The sequence below is a fragment of the Crinia signifera genome, chromosome 7 (assembly GCF_055691185.1).
Source record: "Crinia signifera chromosome 7, ASM5569118v1, whole genome shotgun sequence".
In the NCBI taxonomy this organism is placed as follows: domain Eukaryota; kingdom Metazoa; phylum Chordata; class Amphibia; order Anura; family Myobatrachidae; genus Crinia; species Crinia signifera.
The window spans coordinates 97468949-97488205 of NC_139223.1; the positions used below are offsets into that span (position 1 = coordinate 97468949).

Genomic DNA, 19257 nt, shown 5'->3' on the forward strand with positions numbered 1-19257 from the left:
AGAACAGGTTGGGGGTACTCGCGTTTTTTGAATTCCTCCAAAAGGCTGCTCATTTGTTCCGAAAATTTAATGTCCGATGTGCAGTTGCGTCTTATCCTATGTATTTGACTTTTTGGGACATTGTTGAGCCAGCTTTTCTTGTGATTGCTGGAGTAGGGGATAAAACTACAAACGTCAACTGGCTTTTTGTAGCCGGCAACTGCTAAAACTCCCTCTATTACCTCCACCGTGACATCAAGGAAACTCATATGTGTAGGATGGTGTGAGTGAGTGAAGGATAAACCAAAAGTGTTATTATTAAGGTGCATAACAAAATTATTAACTGATTCAGTGCTACCGTGCCAAATGAAGAACAGGTCGTCGATATAGCGACCATAGAGGACCAGGTTCGCATCCCAGTCCCCACTCCAGATGTACTGATCTTCAAATTGCCCCATATAGATGTTTGCAAAACTGGGAGCGAACCTGGTCCCCATCGCTGTACCGAGGACCTGTTGGTAGTGACAGTGATCAAATAAAAAGTGGTTGTGTGACAAAATAAATCTAATGCCTGCCAAAATAAATTCCCGACTCCCCTCTGAGATACCCATATCTTTTCTCAAAGCTTCATCTACTGCTGCAACCCCATTTTGGTGGGGGATGTTAGTATATAAGGCCTGGGCATCACAGGTCACCAATTGGTATCCTGTGTCCCATTTGATGCCTTCCACCATCTTGATGAAGTGCGTGGTGTCTTTGATATGGGATCTCAGAGAGGAGGCATGTGGTTGTAAAATAACTATCAATAAACTGTGACAGATTAGATGTGAGACCCCCAATCCCTGAAATAATAGGACGCCCAGGTGGATTGTGCAGTGTTTTGTGTATTTTAGGGAGGTGATAAAAAATAGGGGTGACAGGGTGGAGGGGGTAGAGGAAGCCGAACTCATCCTTCGTAATTACACATTCATCTACCGCCGTTTCAAGTAATGTTTTTAATTCTGAAAAAGAAAAGGGTGACTGCGCTAAGTAGGTGAATGAAGTTGAATAAGATTAAACTATGTTGCCAATCAACATGTGAAAAATATTTAATAATGACAGATAAAACAAGGATTAAAACACAATTAAATAGGACAATAAGAATTAGTTATCTTGTAATGAACCCAGTAAAATGGCTAAAAAAAAAAAAAAAATTTTATAGCAAGATAAAAATCTGAAAAACCAGGGGGTGTAAAAGGACTGATATAATAGTCCATACGGTACCGTATTAAATGAACCGGCCGGTTAGTGATGAAGTCCTGTTTCGATTGTATCTCTCCTCATTGACATATAGCTGAATCGGTATTTCTCCTCATAAATATATGGCTGTATGGATGGGTATGGGTAACCCCACGGGCAATCTTGATGGAGGATGCAGAACCCCCTGTAGTTTTTTTGGCCCAGTAAATGTTGTGGGGTGCCTCTAAATGGGCGGAGATCCCAGTAATGATGGTCCAGCAGAAAAGAGGTTTTGCAGAGATTTTAAACAGGCACTCAGCAGAAAATTAGTAGGTCCAATTGAATAGGTCAGTCAGCCCCAAATGGTTTCACCAACGAGTTTCGCTCCTCTTGGGAGCTTTTTCAAGGTGTTTTCAATGTTTTTAATTCTAGCTGGTAGTCGGTCCATGGATTATTTTTCAGAGTTCTATAGAATTTGGTATCTGCCAGCTGGCGTTTGGCCTCCCCTACGTATTCATCAACATCCTGAATAACCACACCCCCCCCCCCCCCTTGTCAGCAGCCTTGATGACAAGGGAGGGGTCTTCGGACAAATTTTTCAGAACTTTTCTCTCTTCCTGTGATAAATTGAACAGGGTCTGGTGTACTCTAGTATCGCACAAATTTTGGAATTCTTCCAATGTGCTCTTATAGAAGGTATCAATAGCACTCGATTTGTGCTGTAGGGGAAAAAATTGTGATTGTTTTTTGAAAATTTTACGATTAATATTGTAAATCTGTGTCTCTTCCTTCACTGTGTCATCATTTACACTCTCCAGGAGCAGTTCGCTCAACATCTCCACTCCTTTTTCATCAGTATGATCTAAACAGATATCTTTATCTGTGTCATCTTTAGTGCTAGGTGCAGTTGCAAAGAATCTCTGCCTGCACAGTGCTCTAATGAACCTATTCAGTTCAATAAAAAGTTCAAAGAAATTTGGTGTGGAGGTAGGAGCAAATTTCATGCCCCTGGAGAGTATAGCTTCTTCCACAGGGGTTAGTGTTCTTGAGGACAGATTAAAAATACCTATTGGAGCTACTTGAATCGTTGATTTTTGTTTCCTCTTTCCTCCTCGTTTACCTCTTGGTCTAAATCCCTTGCTCTTTTTGGGGTTCTGGTGAGTGGCTGGTATCGATTGTGATGGTGGTCACCCCTAATTTTTATCACCTCCCTAAAATACACAAAACACTGCACAATCCACCTGGGCGTCCTATTATTTCAGGGATTGGGGGTCTCACATCTAATCTGTCACAGTTTATTGATAGTTATTTACAACCACATGCCTCCTCTCTGAGATCCCATATCAAAGACACCACCCACTTCATCAAGATGGTGGAAGGCATCAAATGGATACCAATTGGTGACCTGTGATGCCCAGGCCTTATATACTAACATCCCCCACCAAAATGGGGTTGCAGCAGTAGACGAAGCTTTGAGAAAAGATATGGGTATCTCAGAGGGGAGTCGGGAATTTATTTTGGCAGGCATTAGATTTATTTTGTCACACAACCACTTTTTATTTGATCACTGTCACTACCAACAGGTCCTCGGTACAGCGATGGGGACCAGGTTCGCTCCCAGTTTTGCAAACATCTATATGGGGCAATTTGAAGATCAGTACATCTGGAGTGGGGACTGGGATGCGAACCTGGTCCTCTATGGTCGCTATATCGACGACCTGTTCTTCATTTGGCACGGTAGCACTGAATCAGTTAATAATTTTGTTATGCACCTTAATAATAACACTTATGGTTTATCCTTCACTCACTCACACCATCCTACACATATGAGTTTCCTTGATGTCACGGTGGAGGTGGTAGAGGGAGTTTTAGCAGTTGCCGGCTACAAAAAGCCAGTTGACGTTTGTAGTTTTATCCCCTACTCCAGCAATCACAAGAAAAGCTGGCTCAACAATGTCCCAAAAAGTCAAATACATAGGATAAGACGCAACTGCACATCGGACATTAAATTTTCGGAACAAATGAGCAGCCTTTTGGAGGAATTCAAAAAACGCGAGTACCCCAACCTGTTCTTACTGAGGCTCTGGAGTACGCTGGTATCTTAAACCGTAATGAGATCATTGCCAACAGCAATAAACAAGGTCCCAATAGTAAAGCCAAAAAGGCGGACAAATTTAAAAACGGAGATAAAAATAAATTATGCTTTATCTCCAAATACAATGTAGCTGCCAATAAAATCTCTAACATCATAAAGAAAAATTATAAACTCCTTAGCACTGACCCGATACTTAGTGCCAATTTAGAAAAAGAACCAACCATTACATTTAAGCGTGCACGCAATTTAAAAAACATCTTGGCACCCAGCTTTTTTAAGGGTTCCGCAGAGAATAAAAGTGGGACCATACAAAGTACAATTCTAGGACCAAAGATAACTGGTTTCTATAGATGCAATCATACTCAATGTATGACTTGCAAACATGTAATGAATAAAACCCAGAAAATCACAGCGTCAAATCATGACAAAACTTACAACATAGAGACCTTTATCAATTGCACGACTAATTACGTAATCTATTTATTAATATGTCCATGCAACACCTACTATGTAGGACGCACTATTTGCCCCCTCAAGACCAGAGTCTTAGAACACAGAAGGAACATAGTGAAGAAACTCACCAACCACAGTGTTCCCCGCCACTTTTTAGAACACCATGGTGGGGACCCCGTGGGTCTCAAAGTGATAGGTTTGGAGCATATAGCTCACACCAGCCGTGGAGGAGACCGTTTCAGGACTCTGTGTCGCCAAGAGGCGGCATGGATCCTGAAGTTACAGACTCTTAAACCCCACGGTATGAATGAGACTATAGATCTGGAATTTATCTAAATTCACAAATAATATCACATATTGTGACTTCAGTGTAATACCCTTAAAATATATAAATATAAAAATAAGAATAAAAACAACTTTACTGAAAATTGAAGATAAATTAAAATTAAAATCTCTAAAATTCTTAAATTTCCCCCCCCCCTAAAATTGTATATATAAAAAAATATAAAAATATAAAAAGATAAAAATATTAAAATTGACAAAAAACAATAAAGAAAAAACTAAAAACATCGATGAAAATACTCTATTAAAATAATGAATGATTTTCGGGTTCTCTCCTCTAGCTCTCTCTCATGTGTATTCCAAATAAATAAACATCTATCATACCGGCATTTACTCTGCTATATTGTCGGGATGGGCTCAAGATTCATTTTGTAACATGATTGTTCCTATTTTTTTGGGGTTCATGTGCCCCATTATCCACTTAATGTATTATCATAAATAGGGAATACTCCACCTCCACACATTCTTTGTGTGTATGTGCCCCCCCACATTAAAGTAGGTGTCTTTATATCTACATGGTTTTTGATGTATTAAGTGCTTATCTATTATTATTACCTTTTCTTTTTTTTTTTTTTTTTGCAAACTGGTTTTTATTGGTTTTTAACACGAGTCAGAAGATACATATATTTAAGGGTCACAAAACAACGTATAGACTCAGAATGGCAAGTAAATATTGCTAGACAACATTCAGATAAACATTTGTGTTTCAAAGGCATTATCTACAGAGTAAACGTATGCAGAAAATAAGATAAATGAAAGAAAGAGGTGGGAAGAAGGTGAAGAGAGGAGAGAGAAGAGGGGGGTAGGAGGGTTGGGGTGGGGAGGGGGTGGTTGAGCCAACGTGGTACTAGTGTGAGTCGGTCTGTGTCATATGGGTTTTGTATAAAGGTGATTCCTTAAAAGTGGACCAGGCCGCCCAGATGGTAGTGAACCTAGTGTATGTGTTTGGGAAGGCGGAGGAGATATCCTCCATGGTCATATAAAAGTCGACCCTTTGTAGCCATCGACGTATTGGTGGTTGGATGGACGTCATCCAGAAGCAGGGAATAGTAGCTCTTGCGGCGTTCACCAAATGTCGTAGCAGCGAGTTTTTGTATTGGGAAAGTGGCATATCCATCAGGCTGAGTAGCCAAAATTCGGGGGTCTCTGGAACTGGGTGTTCCGTGAGTTCCTGGGTGATTTTGTGGACTTGTTGCCAGTAGCCAGATATCAGACTGCACTGCCACCAGATGTGAAGGGGAGTGCCTGTCGATTGTTTACATCTCCAGCATAAAGCAGGTACAGATGGGAACATTCTGTGTACTTGTTCCGGACAGCGATACCATCTGGACATTATTTTATATTGGGTTTCTAGTACCTGAATGGAGGGCGAGCTAGCAAATGTGAATCTGAATATATTGGACCATTGCTCTTCTGAGAGTTCATGTTGTAGGTCTTTGTGCCAGTCTTTAATGAATTTGGGAGCTGGGAGGGAAATGCTGGATAGGCAAAGCTGGTATAGTTGTGAGATCAAATGTTTGGGTGGGGAATCAGCTAGGCATAAGTTTTCAAAGGGGGTGGGTGACCACCCTGTCGGGCGCAGTGGTGAGGACGTTATGAGATGTCTTATTTGTAAATAGGTCCAAAAGCTGTTGGGGGGTAGGTTATAAGTCTGAGACAGTTCTGTAAAGGAACGAAAACCCGTGGAGCTTACAATATGTGTCAGTCTTGAGACGCCAGCTTTGGACCACGCAGCAAGAGATGTTGCAGTGAGAGCATTTGATGGTATGTCTGGGTGAGAGAGTAATGGCATGGGTAGGGAGAATTTGGGGCTGAAGGTGCGTAAGTGTCTATGCTTTTTCCAACATTTCAGGGTTGGGTCTAGTGTGGGGTGTCTAAGGTGAGGAGTTTTCAGAAGCCAAGGGAGTGTTTGGGAGTGTGTATTTGTGGTGGCGCCAATTATCTGTGGCCATTGTTTTTCGGTAGGGAAACGCGTCATTTCGACAACTCTAGCCAGATGTGTTGCGTGATAGTAACTTATAAAGTGTGGAAGTTGTAGCCCCCCATCTTCCCGTCGTCTTATTAGTATCGACTTGGCTAGTCTATGTCCTTTTGAACCCCACACAAATCGGTTTGTCGCTGCTTGAAGTTCCTTAAAGAAGGCCTCTGGTATGGCTATGGGCAGTGCCTGAAGTAAGTACAGGACCTTGGGCAGCACGTTCATTTTTATGGTATTGATTCTCCCCATCCAAGAAAGATTAAGGTTTGTCCACTTATTAAGGTTATTAATTCTATAAAGGTCCGCTACGTCACGTGATAGAAGTACCTCTAGATATTTAAAGTGTGTGGGATGCCAGGTGAAAGGAAACGAGCCGCTCAACCCTTCTATGATATGCGGCGGAGTAGAGATATTTACTGCAACAGATTTTGTGTAATTAATCTTGAAATTTGAAAGGGTGTTGAATCTAGAGAATTCGGACATGAGCGCTGGGAGGGATGTGACAGGGTCGGATATTGTGGCTAGTAAATCATCAGCAAACAATGCTAATTTGTATTCCTGAGGTCCTACTTTCATGCCATGTATATTTGGGTTAGCTCTGATAGCTCTTGCTAAGGCCTCCATGCAGAGCACGAAGATAAGTGGAGAGAGAGGGCAGCCCTGTCTAGTCCCGTTTTTTATTCCGAAGGAGTTGGAGAGGGTACCATTCACTCTGACTTTTGCCGTTGGGGAGCTGTATAGTGCCAGTATACGCTGGAGGCAGGTGGGTCCAAGGCCTAAATGGCCGAGGACTCCTTCTATGAAGTGCCAGTCAACTCTATCAAAGGCCTTCTCAGCATCTGTGGACAGGAAGACCACGTGGGCAGTGCCAATCTTTGCGGCGTGGATAAGGTCAATAATTTTGGAGGTGTTATCCTTTGCCTCCCGGCCTGGTACAAAGCCCACCTGGTCTCCATGTATTACTTCAGGAAGGAGAGGGCTCAGTCGATTTGCCAGCATTTTGGCATACAGCTTCACATCGCAATTAAGTAGGGAGATGGGACGATAGCTTGAGCATTGCGTAGGGTCCTTGCCCTCCTTGTGTATTACGGAAATGTGAGCTTCTAGTGTTTGCGTAGGAAAACCTGACTCTATGGGGATTGAGTTACATGCCTTTAGGTATAGAGGCAATAGAGATGTTTTGAAGGTTTTATAGTAGCAACTAGGGAGGCCATCCGGACCAGGGCTTTTTCCGGTTGGAGTGGATGCCAGGGCTGCCTCGAGTTCATCAGATGTAAAGGGTTTTTCTAGAGAGTTTAGTTCTTCTACAGATAACTTGGGGAAGTTGATTTCGTGGAGGTAATTTTTAACTAGCATTTTTGGGTCTTGTGTGGGCAGGTTAGGGTGTTCTGGTCTTAAGTTATAGAGGGCGGAGTAATAATGCTGGAATGATTCGGCTATTTGGGGGAGGGTGTGGACCATTTTACCGTTGGGATTTCGCACTGCATGTACATAAGATTGTAGTCTTTGTGCTCGGAGCGCGCGAGCCAGCATGGCGCCGGGTTTATTGCCCCATAGATAGTATTTATGTCTGCATTTGCCTATATCCCTTTTGGTTGTATCACTTAGAAGTTTATTTAGTGCGCTTCTAGCTTCAGTGAGCTCATGTAGTACCCGAGGGTCTAGTGTCGATTTATGTTGAGATTCTAGAGACATAATGCGCTTGAGGAGAAGCTGTCTCTGCGCCGTTTTCTCTTTTTTAAGTTGTGATCCTAATTGTATACATTTGCCTCGGATAACGCATTTGTGAGCCTCTCATATAGTCATTGCACCGACATCGGGGGTGTCGTTGGTTTCTATGTAACTTGTAATCGCAGATTTAAGTTCCGTTATGATTCGGGGGTCGCGAAGGAACGAGGAGTTAAATCTCCAGTTCCAGGGCTTTTGTGTGTCTGGAGACATTTTAACGGAGGCAAATACAGGTGCGTGGTCCGACCAGGTAATTTGACCGATCGAGCTACAGGGAAAGAATTATAAGGATTTATGATCTATCAGGAAGTAATCCAATCTTGAGTACATGTTGTGTGGTGCCGAGAATAATGTATAGTCCATCACCGTAGGGTGCTGGATCCGCCATAGATCAATTAGCTGGAATTCGTGTAGAAGCCTGCGGTAGTTTCTATGGCCACGTGTGAGTTGGCGTGAGGTTGAGGGCATACAGTCTAAGGTAGGGTCTAGCGACCAGTTGAGATCGCCTCCTAAAATTAGGCATCCTTCTTTAAGAGGTTCAATTAGTTGTAGCATTTTAGAGAGGAATTGTTTTTGGCCCTGATTTGGAGAGTAAATGTTTACAAACGTGTACATGTGAGAGAATATTTGGCATTTAAGGACATGACACCTGCCCTCTGCTAGGACGAGATGTGAGATGTTCGTTAGAGGTAGGCGACGAGAGACAAGTATCGCTACTCCAAGGGATTTACCTAGGGGATTGTCGCTACAGTAAACTAGGGGGTAATAGTAGTTACTGAGTTTTGGGGCTGCTTGGAACTTAAAATGTGTCTCTTGTATGAAGGCGATGTCCACGTGTTCCTGTCTAAGTTCACGTAAAAGAGTGGACCTCTTCTCGGGTATATTAAGCCCTTTCACATTGAAATAGCACATTTTGAAGTCTGGATTAGCCATGTGGTGTTGGGGGATGTGCGCTAGCTAGACTCACTTGTGTGTAGAAATATTGAAAGTAAAGACTCACCAGGGTCCAGTAGTCCTTGTTGTCTAATTTCAGATCACGAAGGCGAGGAGGGGTGAGGGCGTGGGGTTGAGGAGGAAGAGATAGTAGAAGTATAGGCGAGAAAGTAAGAGCATAGTTAGATACAGATAACAAAAGCAAACATCTTGTAAGCTGAGAGAGCAACATTATAAACGAAAACGTTGCCGCCAAAGGGCTACATGGACTGGCCCCATGGCCCAAAGTCCAATGCAGGATGGCGGAAAACCCAACTGGGGTGTGGTGGCAACCGGGCCACCCAGTGTCTGAGGTAGGCTCAGATTGTGAGGAGGATATTAGATCAACTTATGCATTTATGATATATAAGATAACAACCTCATGTTAAAATTTAAATAACAGAGTACAGAAACTGGGAGTGCTGTAGACTGCAGAGTGCAGCCTAACATAAACCAACTGATGATTAAAGTAGAACAATTAAGTATGTGACCGTGACAGGGTCAACTGAGGGGGAGGGGGGGGAAACACCTAGGGTAAGTGGGCCGGTGACCCACTGTCAGCATTATAGAGGGTTGATATATCCCAACGATGAGTGGTTGAGTAAACCTTAAATCGCCTGAATGGGAAGAGACGTTGTAGCAGTTTGTAGATTTCAAGTGACTGAGCCAGCACGTGGATTGGATTGGTCTTGCGCTCCACGCTTCCTGTTGCCAGCCAAAGTCCATTGGTTATCTGACATGGGTATGGCAGGCGGCTCTAAACGGTGATGTGAGTGAATCCAATCAGTCAGGGATGGCTTGGTAATTTTCAGAGTTGCGCAGAAAGTGTCCAAATCTTCTGGGGACTGTAGGGTGGCGTGGCGACCTTCATGTGAGGCATGCACGCTCAGGGGGAAGCCCCAGCGGAATCTTATGGCTTGTTGTTTTAGGGCATCTGTGAGGGGTTTTAAGAGGCGTCTTTGTTGGAGCGTGTGCCAAGAGACATCAGGGAATATATGGACGGGTGTGCCATTGAACTCCAGCCTATCAAGTTTCCTGGCTTTGGTGAGAATTTCTTCTTTAACGTGATAATAATGGAGGCGGCAGATTATATCTCTTGTGTGTAGAAATATTGAAAGTAAAGACTCACCAGGGTCCAGTAGTCCTTGTTGTCTAATTTCAGATCACGAAGGCGAGGAGGGGTGAGGGCGTGGGGTTGAGGAGGAAGAGATAGTAGAAGTATAGGCGAGAAAGTAAGAGCATAGTTAGATACAGATAACAAAAGCAAACATCTTGTAAGCTGAGAGAGCAACATTATAAACGAAAACGTTGCCGCCAAAGGGCTACATGGACTGGCCCCATGGCCCAAAGTCCAATGCAGGATGGCGGAAAACCCAACTGGGGTGTGGTGGCAACCGGGCCACCCAGTGTCTGAGGTAGGCTCAGATTGTGAGGAGGATATTAGATCAACTTATGCATTTATGATATATAAGATAACAACCTCATGTTAAAATTTAAATAACAGAGTACAGAAACTGGGAGTGCTGTAGACTGCAGAGTGCAGCCTAACATAAACCAACTGATGATTAAAGTAGAACAATTAAGTATGTGACCGTGACAGGGTCAACTGAGGGGGAGGGGGGGGAAACACCTAGGGTAAGTGGGCCGGTGACCCACTGTCAGCATTATAGAGGGTTGATATATCCCAACGATGAGTGGTTGAGTAAACCTTAAATCGCCTGAATGGGAAGAGACGTTGTAGCAGTTTGTAGATTTCAAGTGACTGAGCCAGCACGTGGATTGGATTGGTCTTGCGCTCCACGCTTCCTGTTGCCAGCCAAAGTCCATTGGTTATCTGACATGGGTATGGCAGGCGGCTCTAAACGGTGATGTGAGTGAATCCAATCAGTCAGGGATGGCTTGGTAATTTTCAGAGTTGCGCAGAAAGTGTCCAAATCTTCTGGGGACTGTAGGGTGGCGTGGCGACCTTCATGTGAGGCATGCACGCTCAGGGGGAAGCCCCAGCGGAATCTTATGGCTTGTTGTTTTAGGGCATCTGTGAGGGGTTTTAAGAGGCGTCTTTGTTGGAGCGTGTGCCAAGAGACATCAGGGAATATATGGACGGGTGTGCCATTGAACTCCAGCCTATCAAGTTTCCTGGCTTTGGTGAGAATTTCTTCTTTAACGTGATACTAATGGAGGCGGCAGATTATATCTCTTGGGGCATCTTCTCGGAGACCTTTAGGGCGGAGGGCACGGTGGGCTCGGTCGAATAGTATGGCGTTGTCAGCTCCTGCTTCCAGGATTTCGTTGAATACCGACGTGAGGGCGTCCACTATACCGGGGCCCTGGACATCCTCTGGTATCCCCCGTACTCTAAGATTATTCCTCCTGCCTCTGTTGTCCAGGTCATCTTGACATTTCTGGAGCGCTTGTATTTCTTGTGCCTGTCGGGCAACCGTCTTATGGAGTTCGCGGTGTGCTGTATCGAGTTCCTGTACATGGTCTTCATTTTCAGACACTCGACGAGTTATTTGTGCTAGGTCGGCTTGAAGTAAGGAGATTTCAGATTTTACAGTCTCTCTGAGTTTCTGCTCAAGGTCTTGGAAGTCGCGTTTTGTTGGGAGATCTTTCTTGGTCGGGAGAGAGCGGAGTTGTGCAAGTACGTCGGCCATCGTGGCCTCTGCGTCTCCTGGTGGCGGGAGCACGTCTGAGGAGGCCATGGTGTCAGCGTCGTGTGCTGGTGGGAGGGGAGTTTGGTGGAGGGGTTGTTCTTCGCCGTCAGTTTCAGGATGTAGGTAGCGGTACAGGTTCGGCTGTAGTGAGGATTCACCTGATTTTTTAGTAGCAGGAGTCTGCCCCCCTTTCCTGTTAGTTCTCCCCATTAGCATCTGTGCTCCATCTTGTATATAGATGGGTGTTTATAGTTGTCATGTCACGGTGTCGTTAGAGAGCATCAGACAGGGCTTTGCCTTTAGGATCACTTGGGTAGCCGGGTCAGCCACACGACCCCATCGGTGGTGGGTTAGGTCAGGGGCTCATGGCCAGCTGGCGGGGCACCAGGTTGTGGTAAGCGTGGGGGGCATCAATGGGTTCTGTTTAGTGGGCACCTTATCTTGGACCCTGTGGACAAGGTGTAGAGCTACTGTGTGATGGTTTCCCACTGCAGGGGGTAGAAGGCAGGGCGCAGGCTCAATTATGCACTGTGTGGTGGGGTTTTGATGAGTGCTGCGGCTGGTGGAATGGGGGGGGGGGGGTGTGATTCACCCACCAATAAAATGGCCGCCGTCTAAACTGTGTGCCCAGTGTTCCTATAGGGCCTCTCACCCAGCCCAGTACCTTATTGGGGGATCTTTGCTGGCAGTGGAAGTCTCCTGCAGCAGATCAGTTCTGCCCCTGGATGTGTTTCAGACACAGCTTCTATCTGCTGGCCGTGCTGTGCGATGCAGCTCTGGGATTGGGCTGCAGGTCCTGGCTCTGGGTGTGCTGGCCGGGGGTACCGGGCCCCTGGGTAGCGGGTGGTGATCTCTGCAGGGTTCTTACCCTCTCCGGAGGTAGAGGCAGCCGGCTGGGTTCAGAAGGGGGGGGTCCCGCGCCGCCGAGTGAACGCTGCGGGCGCGCACTAAAATTTAGGTCCCGGCTCCGTCACGCTGGGAAGGCCGCAACCTGCGAGTGCACTTAAAAGTGCACCCCGGCTCCGCAGCGCTTCCCCGTCTGTGCCGGTATGGAGGCGGGATAGCTGTGCCCGGGGTCAGGTCGCGGGGATGCCCGTTTGTGTGCGTTGGCAGGGTGAGTTGGCAGGATCGCCCAGGAGCTCCCCTCAGAAGCGTCCGTTCACCTCCGCCATCAAGCCACGCCCCCCTATTATTACCTTTTCATCTCTTGAACACGTATATCTAAATATTTTTTCTGGTTGTATACATACATGTATACACGCACTTTTGTATATATGTATGTTCTTTTGTGATGTAATCTCTATTAGTATATTATATCATTAATATTAAAGGTTGCGCTATTTATTTATTATTATTTTTTATAATACCCATATTGGGCAGACTAGTCTATCTTTCATCATTTTTTCTTTCCCTTGTCCTGTCCGATATATCTGATATGCATCTGATCTATAGTAACAAACAGTGCTGCAAGAAAGGCGGTACGGGGTGGTACGGCGTACCACTAAAACGTAGGGTGCCGGTACCCCGTACCGCCATAAGAAATTACCCCCTATCAACATTGTGCGCATGCGCGCATATGTAAGTGGCGGGGGGCGTGGCCTGTACAGGTCCACTGCCCCCCGCCACAGCAGATTTCCTATGGAGGGGAGGGGCGGGGAGCGCACCTCGCATCTCTCCTTCCTCTCCCTCAGCAGCAGCAGCAGCGGCGCGGAGTTGGCGGCGCGGAGATGGCGGCGGGGGGAAGCAGCGGCTGGAGCGGGAGAGAGTGAGACCAGGCTGCAGCAACCAACGGTGAGTTGTGCTGTTCTGCAGCTGGCACTGTGGTGGGAACTGTGGGGGCATATCTGGCACTGGGGGCATATGTGTGGCACTGTGGTGGGCATATCTGGCACTGTGGGGGGCATACCTAGCACTGTGGGGGCATATCTGGCACTGTGGGGGCATATATGGATCTGGCTGGCACTGTGAGGGCATATGGCTGGCACTGGGGGCATATGTGTGGCACTGTGTGGGCATATCTGACACTGGGGGCAAATCTGGCACTGTGGGGGCATATTTGGCACTGTGGGGGGCATTTCTGGCACTGTGGGCATATGTGTGGCACTGTGGGGGCATATCTGGCACTGTGGGGGCATACCTAGCACCGTGGGGGCATATCTGGCACTGTGGGGGCATATATGGTTCTGTCTGGCACTGTGGGGGCATATGGCTGGCACTGGGGGCATATGTGTGGGCATATCTGACACTGGGGTCATATCTGGCACTGTGGGGGCATATATGGTTCTGTCTGGCACTGTGGGGGCATATGGCTGGCACTGGGGGCATATGTGTGGGCATATCTGACACTGGGGTCATATCTGGCACTGTGGGGGCATATATGGTTCTGTCTGGCACTGTGGGTGCATATGGCTGGCACTGGGGGCATATGTGTGGGCATATCTGACACTGGGGGCATATCTGGCACTGTGGTGGGCATATCTGGCATTGTGGGGGCATACCTAGCACCGTGGGGGCATATCTGGCACTGTGGGGGCATATATGGTTCTGTCTGGCACTGTGGGGGCATATGGCTGGCACTGGGGGCATATGTGTGGGCATATCTGACACTGGGGGCATATCTGGCACTGTGGGGGCATATATGGTTCTGTCTGGCACTGTGGGGGCATATGGCTGGCACTGGGGGCATATGTGTGGGCATATCTGACACTGGGGTCATATCTGGCACTGTGGGGGCATATATGGTTCTGTCTGGCACTGTGGGGGCATATGGCTGGCACTGGGGGCATATGTGTGGGCATATCTGACACTGGGGGCATATCTGGCACTGTGGTGGGCATATCTGGCATTGTGGGGGCATACCTAGCACTGTGGGGGCATATCTGGCACTGGGGGCATATGTGTTGCACTGTGGGACATATGATATCTGGCACGGGGCATATGTGTGGCACTGTGGGGGCATATGATATATGGCACTGGGGGCATATGTGTTGCACTGTGGGGCATATGACATCTGGCACTGTGTGGGCATATGTGTGGCACTGTGGGGGCATATCTGGCACTGCGGGGTATATTAGTAATGAGCATCAGTTGTGCGGTGCAATGAGCATTATGGTGTGGGGCATAATGTGTAACTGGCATTATGGCTTGGGTCATATGTATGGGTGTGTGACGCATAACAGGCATTACTGTGTAAATTTTGGCCATGTGCCTTCGGCGTGCAATATTCTAGCCACTCCCCCTAGTGTCATGACCACACCCCTGACCACGCCCATGACTACGCCCATTTTTCGGCGCGTGCCTACGGCGCGCAGCACAGTACCACTAAGTCATTTTTCCTACTTGCACCACTGGTAACAAATCATCTAGGGACTAGCCCGAACAGGTTAATATATTATTGCTTTTTTAGCAATGCTCTGTTTAGCTCTTTTTCTTAATCAAAGGAAGGATTATTGTGATAAACATTATAAATATAGTTAGATACAAAGCAACTCATTATTATCAATGGGTGTTCTCTCTCTGATGAACCACTCTAGGAATAGTCTGTCAGTGTAGCTCTTATCAAACTCGTTGAATGTATGAACTCTAGAGACACATTTAAACACAGTGGGAAGTGGAGTGTATGCTCCTAAGAATTAAAATAAGCATATATTTGTTTATACCCACTTTTTCATGTTTATTTTTATTTCTATTTCTATTTATTTTTTATTATTTTTATATTCTGAAAAAATGTGTATGTCCACTATAAATTATATATATACATGTGCTAATCTAGAATGCCGATATTGTGCATAAAACAGCTATGCTAAAAGGCTATAATGATCTCTTCAGCTGACTTACAATGTGAGACACGGAAATGAAGCTGCTAACAGTGATGCCACTAATAATTGGCCATACACACCTGTGCACAACACCTAGCCAGGTATAAGGATGAATAGGAGCCCTGTTGCCGCCATTGAGCCAGTGGACCTGGAGGAACTTCTCATTTATTGAGCTCCACGACATTCAGCTTACCTCGGTCCCTGTCACCTTCTCACAAGCGCAACAGTGGTGTGTCACCGAAGACGACACACAGCCACCATACCATCTCGCGGCACACGGCTGTCACGCTCACAGCAGAGCGCACGAGACCCCCGTCCAAAGCAGTCTCCGCCCGCCACAGTGTCCAGCGGCTTGTACTTGGCTGTCTGGCCGGTGCAGCTGCTCTGTTACCCTCAGACACTGTCAGGCGCGGGGCGCATTGGCGCATTCACTCTCCCGAACTGGGATCTGCTGCAGATTATTTGCCCGCAAGCAAGATTCGTGGCTGTCGTCTCCATCGACACACAAGTGTCGACTGCATCGACTCATCAATTTTTGTCTGCTGCTGCAAAGCCATTCAAACCCCCGTTGTGGATTACAAAAACCCTGTTGGGAGATTCTACAGTTTTTTGCTACTCCCACAGAGCGCTGGTATCTTTACCTCTTAAAATCGGGACATTAGTACCTGGCTTCATATGCGCATATGAGAAAAAAACCTACCGGGACTTGGTAACTATATACCATATTAAATCAGCTTTCATTATTGCACATGTTTTTTAACCTTTTTATGCTTATACTATTACCTTTTTGTGTATATTCTGTGTCCAATTAGTTTTAATTAAATTTTTGTATGATATGTCCATCCAATAAATTGTTATATTTGTGTGCACAAGGCACCCACTGGTACTTTTCTTTTTCCATCTGTACACACCCATTGATGCGTCTTTACATGCATAATTGGTTGCAGCATCGAAACTTAAACCAGCTTAATGGCAGGTGAAGTTTCGGTACTTATGTAGTAGCCGGGCGCCCAATTAGCATACGTACGCTAGCTTAGGGAAATCGCATTGCATGGGTCTTTTTTTGGGCCATGCGATGTGATGCGATTTTCCTATGCAATTTATTCACTGCTCTCTTGGCCCCGGCGGATCGCATCGCCCAAAGCGTGGCGAGTGCACGTGGATTACTTTACATGTATTCCGCGGCCCCTCGCAGGACTCACTGCGCTCGCCACGCTTCGGGTTCGGTGGCTCGTTGCGCTCACCACACTATGTAAAATTAACTCCACACCGAAGTGGATAGTGGGGATATGAAAAGGTCCCGAGGACGCTTTCCGCCGCCCCTCGTGGGGCTTGCTGTGCTTGACACGCTTCGGGGTGGCGTGGATAGTGGGCGGTTGCCTAAAACCTCATTGTATATCATACAAGTGTATAGCTAATATAATGGCATCGCACCCTATAAAATCGCATGCGATCACATGTAAGGTACTTGTGTATTTTGGAGGCGCCCATCGCATCGCATACCATAAGGCATGCGATGGTATGCGATGCAGTGCAATGCCATACAATTTTAAAATTGTATGACATTGTATATGGCATACAATGCGATTAAACATTGTATAAGCACCCTAATGGGTGCTTACAATGTTAAATGCACCCCCACGCCACCCCCCCACTATAAACGTGAACCCGAAGCGTGGCGAGCGCAGTGGTACGCGTCCTCCGACCTTTTCATACCCCCACTATCCACGTCGGCGTGGAGTTGAGAACAGAAAGTGTGGCGAGCGCAGCGAGCCACCGTGCCCAAAGCGTGGCGAGCTTACGCGGATACCTGTGAAGCCCGCGAGGGGACTCCGATACCTGTGAAGGTATCCGCGTCCCCTCACGGGGCTCGCTGCGCTTGCCGTGCTTCGGGTTCGGTGGCTCACTGCGCTCGCCACACTTTCTATTCTCAACTCCACGCCGACGTGGATAGTGGGGGTATGAAAAGGTCGGAGGACGCGCGATGAAGATCGGGGGCGCCGCCAAAATACACAAGTACCGCATGCAATTTTGCAGGAGATGCAATGTGGTCTGCCGGGGCCAAGTGAGCAGTGAATAAATTACATAGGAAAATTGCATCGCATCGCACAGCCCATAAAAAGGCCCATGCGATGCAATGCGATTTTCTAACACAGAATAGCCCACTAAGCAAATTGCTTAGTGGGCGCCCGGCTACTACATAAGTACCGAAGTTTCTCCCATTGAGTATGACCTCCTATGTGAGCCTTCAGCGACCCATATGCCCCATAAAACAGTAGGCTGATGACCGGCACCATATTTTTAATGGGCAAAGGGAATGCTCTGCACTGCACTCTCCTTCTCTCCTCATCCAAGCAGCTGCTCCGCTCTTCTCCCCGCAGCAGCAGTGGAAGCAAAATGTAATTTCTAATTTTGGGGTCATTGGGTAAGCAGCACTACCTTGGGCATTTTGTAAAGAGCACTACTGGGGGCATTATGTGTGGCATAATGTGATATGGGCAATAGGGTGCATGGCATAATATGTAACGGGCTTTAAGGTGTAAATGGAACTATTGTGTGGCCATGCATCTTCCCCATGAAGCCACGCCCCCTAAAAAAGTTGTGTGCACTGGCCCTATATGCACTAAGGGGGCAGAGGGCCTATTCCCTTTCTGGCACTTGGCACCAGGATGTCTAGTTTCTTTATTTGGCAGGTCTCAGGTGGCTTGTATTTTAGGAAAACTCAAAATGCCCCAAGAGCTCAATAGTTGGTTTAACCTATCTTGCCAATCATGGAATGACAGGGACTGTGTTCCCGGGGGAAATTCAGAGTTATTAAATAGCGGCATAAATTGGGACGATGATGAGGAAAGAAGGGGTTTGGAGCGCAAGTGTCGCAAACAGGCAAAAGTTTATCCCACGAGTGGATGTGAAATTGACGGAATTCTGATAAGCCAGGGTGATTCTGAATGAAGCCATGGAACCGAAGCAAGTTCAATCTCCACCCATTCCATTATTCTAGTAACAAGTCCCACTGTGATATGAGAGAAAGTGAGGTAGTTAAAGTCCTCCCTGGTGTTTTATTTTATAGAGAATGTCATGTTTCAATCTAGGCTTGCACCTGGCTCAAACGAAACCCCTAATCTTGATCTGAAGGGAGGCGATCCAAGAGCTAGGAATGGCAATTGGCAGAGTTTGTACAAGATTCTAGGGAGTACATTCATTTTGATAACTGCCACTTCCAGGTCCTTATGGATCCTAACAAGTAGGGAGAATAGTTAGATTGATATACAGTACTTGAGAGAAATCTCTGTTTAAAGATACTCCAAGATAGTTTAATTGCGATGGATGCCACTTAAAAGGGAAATATTTTGAATGGCCTGCAAACTCATCTGGCTAAGTGTCAAGTTCAATGCCACAGATTAAGCTAAATTGACCAAGTCCAGGAAGGCTCCAAACCTCTTACATTCCATAAGAAGGTTAGATACAGAGGTCAAAGGGTTCAAAATAATCACTAGGAGGTCATCTGCAAAGAGAGTGTGTTTATCTTCTCCAGAACCCACTATCAGCTGAGAAATGCAAACGTTCTGTCGAATGGCCCTCGCCAGGGCCTCCATACATAAGACAAACATCAAAGGAGACCGAGGACATCCCTGACAATGGGTCAGACAATACTCCATTTACCTGAACTTGAGCCGAGGGCCTAGTATACAACTTCTGAATTCTCGGAAATCCCACTGGCCCCAGTCCCATATGCTGGAAACCCCTAAAATGAAGTCCAAATCCACCTTGTCAATGCCTTTTCTGCATTGGTCGAGATCAAAATAGGAGAGTCATAATAAGATGCAAATTTATTCAAATCAAGAACCTTAGTGGTTCTGGCCTCACGACCAAGAAAAAAATCCAACCTGGTCTGTGTGTACTAAGATTGCAAGGAACACCTTCATCCGATTAGCGATCAACTTTGCAAAGAGATTTACGTCAACGTTCAATAGGGAGATGGGTCTATAGCTAGCGCATTGGGACAGATCCTTGCCCTCT

The 19257-nt window shown here is 46.3% G+C and overlaps 1 protein-coding gene across 4 annotated transcripts in view; it reads left to right on the plus strand.

Moving 5' to 3' along the window:
• Positions 1 to 19257, plus strand: part of VPS16 (VPS16 core subunit of CORVET and HOPS complexes) — an 827293-nt gene that overhangs the window by 638338 nt on the left and 169698 nt on the right. The gene's annotated exons all lie outside the window — the stretch shown is intronic.